A 6,232-nucleotide genomic window follows, 5' to 3' on the forward strand; every position below is an offset into this window, starting at 1 on the left:
TGTAAGTGAATAAACATCATCCACGCAATTGTGAAACTTGCACACTGTCTTGCCCATATACTTCTGTAAACAGTGTGTCATCACAAGAAAATGTCCAACAAATGTTGTGTTTTTGTATGGGGCCACTTACAGAAAATACTTCCAGACTGATCTAGAAGTAGTACAAGAGCTTGCTGAGCAGAGTGCTTAATATGGCGACTAAGGTAGTTGCAAATCAAGTTTACCAATGTGTCAGTTGTGTAGGTTCAGCTTTTACAGAGCAACAGTTTGAGATTCTAAATTTCTAAAAGCTGTCATTATTAATTATAAAAATTAATATTGCCCTCTCAAAAATGAAATCCTTATGTTTAAGTTGGTAAAAAAATGTTAAGTTCCACAAAAAGTATTTAATTGTTTGTTTCTCTCCTATAAACTTCATAAATTGCCAAAAAGGAAAATACATTTAGTATTTAAAAGGAATATTACTTTGACTTGGGATATATTTTCATATATTTTTTTCCTTCCTGCCTTCAAGTATTCTGAAGACAAAAATCTGTGAAACAAGAAAATATAACTGGCCTGACCTGTCCACCCAAGACGACGTGCAAAATATTGGCCTGTATACAGGATTTTCTTTTATTTGACCTCCAACAAAGATTGACTGATGTATGCTGTGGACAGTTAATACATATGTAACGTAAAATGTCTTTGATGTGCTGCCATGCTATGACTGACATGACCGTACAAATAGCTTAGTATTATATTTGACCACATATTTGTATTGTAAAATGTTATCTGCTGCCATGTAATAACCCTACAAACAGCTAAAGATTTAATCAGCCAATCATTGCCATAAGTTGTGACTCGGGACACATCTGGACAAAGCAGTACAGTCATCTTAACTAATATTCTAACTGTATGTTAGTTGTAGCACTGACATCATTTGCGCAAATGGGCTCAGGTTTGATCTATTGCAAGCAAAAGCATATCTGCAGAAGTGCTGACTCGAGAGTTGTTTAGGCTCACAGCTTATCTTTAGTGTTTCAGTCAGTTTGCAGTCACAAAGGTCTCTCCACACATGATCCTGGTTGGTTGTATGTGAAGTATCATCCAAGTGTCCTTGATTAACCATGGTTATCACTTCATTTCTATTATAATAAATACCCAAGACTTCTTTGCCACCATAGCAGAAATATCAACATCCCTCAGTATCTTCCAACAGAATTTCTCATTCGGGTGTATTTTTCCTATCATCTGATACACACTTGAAACTTAGTGGTTGAAGTGAATAGATCCTGTGTACTTATCATTATAGAATGGTTTAACACATGACATAATCAAGGATAATATGAAAGGCAGGACCAGATCTAGCAACTAAACACTTGATCAACATGACCATTAGCACCAAACACACTGAGAAAGTTGGACTGAGATTATATAGTATAAGCACACAATGACCCCATACAGAGAGAAAAGGAATCAAATGCGTGCCTGTTTAACTACATTCATGATTAACCCATGCATAACTGGTGAGTTGAGATATATAAACATCATTCTTATCTGACATACTCAGATCATTAACTGGTAGTCATATTCACTGGGTATGAGAATACAGAGTATACGTCTCAATGAGAAGCTACAATCACTGCCAACAGAGTGACTGGCCAGACTTATCAGTTTGGTTTACTGAATCAAAATACTTTATATGAGGGTAAACTCAATTGAAAAGCAAAGTTCCTTTTTGCCAACAAAACAAAAAGAACCAGTGAAAAATATTACTGCAATCAATACATTTACTATAACTGAAACCTGAAACTTTATCTTAATTACTCTTACTTCCACTCCCAGAATTTGCATGCCAAAAATCAATAAACAAAAACATCTGGCTGAACAGTTTTACATTTGCATTGTGATTAAGATATCTTTCTAAAAACCAACACATATTAACCTCTCTCTGTATGATGAATCCTGTTTGTCATTACATCCAACAATTATGCATCCTTCCGACCTGGTCAGAATATCTAACACAGTTCAGTGGCTACCAAACATGTACAAAATCACTAACATATACCACAAAAGGAAAGGTGTCATTTGCTAATATCAAATTAGAAAAGAAAAATATAGATTTATTTCTTCTCTCCCTCTTGGAAAGAAAAAGTGTTCATGGCAGTCTGTGTGACATAAAGCTGTGGAAAAGAAATTTGTTTCTACAACATCATCATTAGTCAATACTCTCTACATTAGCAGATATACATTTTCAGAGTTATCCTATCTTAAGCAAAGTAAATCACATTACCTAAATTCATTGTTGACAGAACAAGAAAATTTATGTACATATCCCTGCACACAAAACTTTCAGGATGGTTAAACCATGTACAAACTTTTTTTGTGATGCACATGCAACTTGTGTTTTTCTGCACTTGACTGTCTAACCCTTTGCAGGAAAAAAGACCGTGCTATCTCTTTATCCTTATATAATTATGGGACCGCCTCTGTGGCGTAGTGGTTAGAGTGTCTGCCTGGAGAGAGGGTTTGATCCCTGGCCATACCACACCAAAAGACCTTAAAATATGGTACTTGTTGGTCCCTGCCGGGTGCTCGGCATTAATCGGTATGACAAAGACTGGTTGGCTCGGAGTCAGTATACTGTGTCTGAGTGGGGTATTCATGCTTATCTTTGGCATGATTATCTCAGTGAGCTGGCACTATAAAACCAGCTTAAGTCTGGGCTAGTACAAGCAGCCAAACATACACACGTATACATGTCTTCGTATGAGCCAAATATTCTTAAGTGAGATGTTAAATCCCATGTCACTTCACCTCTCCTATATAATCATGGCTTTTCCTCATATAAATGAAATATGAACAAGAACAAAATTATCCCAACAGCCTTCAGCTTGTTAACCTGTACAAGAATGTAGTCACTGACAGTGTACCTAGATATTGGGGCCTGATGTTTTTGTGACTAATTTGAGAGTCCAAAGTGATGCAAACAAACAACATTTGTCATTGTGAGTAAAGGAATCGTACACTAGTGATGCTGAAAGACCACTGAGTGAGTGAGTGAGTCTGATATTACTCCACTTTTAACAATCTCCCTGCAACAGGACAGCTGAGGATACCAGAAATGGGCTTCACATATTGTACCCATGTATCAAACCCAGATCTTCGGTGTCACAAGCAAATGCTTAACAACTAGGCCACTGCATAACATGCCTTTGGGTATTTGCTGTGCAAAATTCAGATTCACATCCATGAACAGTGAATCTAGTTGCCAGTAGTGTTACAGGTCTGCACAGCAAGATATAGTTCATGAGACTGGAAAGCCAAATTTGCTAAAAAGTGTGTTTCAGCCTATATCCTATGAGCATAACAGAGGGGTTAGTTGGAACACATGCTCGAACATTGTTTACAGCCCAGAAAATGTGAGTGAGTGAGTGAGTGAGTTTAGTTTTACGCCGCTTTTAGCAATATTCCAGCAATATCACGGCGGGGGACACCAGAAAATGGGCTTCACTCATTGTACCCATGTGGGGAATCGAACGCGGGTCTTTGGCGTGACGAGCGAACGCTTTAACCACTAGGCTACCCCACCGCCCCCCCAGAAAATGTGAATAGAAGAGTATGGTAAGATTTTTAAACTTAGTTCATGAAAGATTTTGAACTCCCAAAAAATATAATTGCATAATAAATGAAATGCAATTACTAATAATTGCACTTATTTTTCATCAGGGAATAAAAAATGTGATTAAATCCAAACCTATTTGCTGTTGCTATCAATGTAAACAAAACATTTAACTAATTCAAACTGCCTTCATAAGATCTAAAAAATGGAAAAACACTAAAATTTAAAACAAATACCAATTTCTTTTTCCAACACACGTTTTGTTCAGTCCACTTAGGAATAGATTTAACAGACATTATTTAAGAATGGGTTTTTTTTAATCATACTTCATGTGTACTACTGACCTGAACTATGGACCAAAGGTTCGTAAAAAAACCCCCAAAGATGTCATGCCTAGGTATTGCAAATTGATATATTAAGATACCATCACACCTTGAATGTTTCAGTCACTACATTTGACCAGTGCATATCTTGTGCATAGAGATAAAGTAGGAACTCTAACAATTCAGTACACATTCTCCTCCATGGTTTTAGAGTAATTATTTAACAAATCACAAGAAAATAACGCACATAACATGAACTTTGATCAGTAAAATGTATTAACCCCCAAAACATTTACACTGAAATACACATACTGAAACATACAATCTTACAGAAAGAAGAAACAGATGACATTCTCATAAACAATATCTACTTAATACATTAAGACATGTGACCACAAGTTCACTTGCTGGTGAAAACAAATAGAAAGTGGAATATTCAGTAGAAATTCCAGAAAACAAATTCTGCTGTGATATTTCATAGGAGTTTGACAGGTTTTCTTGTAAGTAATGATATTTTTTCAGCGAGCCTTAAGTTCCTTGCTTTTTCCTTTACAAAACAACAAAATGAACTCTTTCCAATAATTGTGAACATCCATGTTCAATATGACAATACACTGTCAACGAAAATGTGCTTTGTTAAGGATCTCAGAAATTCCTTTTTTTCCCCTTTTATATAAGTGTATATTAAAGTGGAGATATGTAATACAATCAGATATACCGGTACCCTTAAATTAGCATGCTACGCTTTCATTCGAGAAGACACTTGCTCAAGTTTTCCCCCTTGACTCAGCTCCAAAATGGCCAACAGTCATTGATAATGTACTTCTTTTATTTGATATAATTTCCCAATAACAAAATAAATTCAATCAACCTAGATTGTCCATCATACTTCAATGTCAACTCATCTCTTTGACAAATACATGACACAGATAAAAAATGTCTTGTTGACTACATGAATAGGTTGAACAGGTTGAATTTGTGCAAACCCATTGTTGTTAATTATCTCCTGTGGACAGGTAACAGACATAAACAGGAACATAACATATAGTCTTACTATCACCTAAGGAACAGATCAAACACTCCAGCTTGACGTTCATTATTCTAACATGAATTGTCTACTCCCAGAACGGTTCCAAGAAATATCTCCCAGAGAAAAAACAAAGAGAAAAACAAAGAAGATTAAAAGTGCTGTTTTAAACAGTATTTCAGCTGTAGCACACACACAAGGAACCCCAAAGTGATGCAGTTATTAGATGTTTACCTATTAATATAGCACTGACAAAGCAGAAAACACAATCGAGCAAATATTTCTGACACTTCTCCATTACGTAACACTTCTCCATGGTTTACCGAATACACTGATACTTATTCATAACCACTCCCAAAATCTCATCTGCCCCCTTGCCTATAAAAAATGACCAGTCCCTCAAGTACCTTGGTCACCTACGTCCCCTTGATGTGACTTGAAAATTTGCATTGTTCATGGCCTCCAACTGGCTGAAATCATGTCCAACAACCACTGTTACACGTTGTGAAGATTAAGGGCACAAATTAAGTTAAATATGGTATTCCTTTCGGACAGTTGTACATTTTTAAACACAAGGACAACAAAGAGGGAAGTAATGCAAGTTCTGCCCTACAGAATGTTAACTAAGCCTCAGACAGAATAGATAGGGAGCCATGGGTCCCATTTCACAAAGCTCCTGTAAGCCTGAGATCTCATAACTTTTTTTGTACCTCCTATGTTGCTGTATAGTAAGTATAAATAAAAGAAATTTACAAGATTTTAGGCTTATGAGAGCTTTGTGAAATGGGTCCACATGTGTTTTAACATCTCCATCTCTTCCAATTAACTTAAGCAGGAAATACAATGCCACAATGAACCACTAGCATATTTCCTGGATGTGAATGCAATACTTTAAGCCAACAGATTCATAAGATGCAAACTTTAACAGGACATACAATAGCAGAGTCCATATACCCAATTCAGCCTGTACAAACAAAACGACTAACTGATCTAAAATCAAGTGGTATTTGCCATGTTTTGAAGCTCAAGTCAAAAGTGGCTGGTACATTGGTAGACTGAAACACTGAAAAGGCATGGTGGATACTAAATATGTAATTGGGTTTATGTCCATATATTGTAAAGTGAATTTGCATTTTAAATCAGATGGCCTAACTGCAGTGTTGCACACCTTGTACCAATCTCTTCATGTTCTGAGAGCTAGCTGCAAATTATTTCCCAAATTTCCATACGCATTTCTTAAGTGTGTGATTGTGAATGAAATCACGAAGTTTACATAAG

The sequence above is a fragment of the Haliotis asinina genome, chromosome 2 (assembly GCF_037392515.1).
Source record: "Haliotis asinina isolate JCU_RB_2024 chromosome 2, JCU_Hal_asi_v2, whole genome shotgun sequence".
Lineage (NCBI taxonomy): Eukaryota > Metazoa > Mollusca > Gastropoda > Lepetellida > Haliotidae > Haliotis > Haliotis asinina.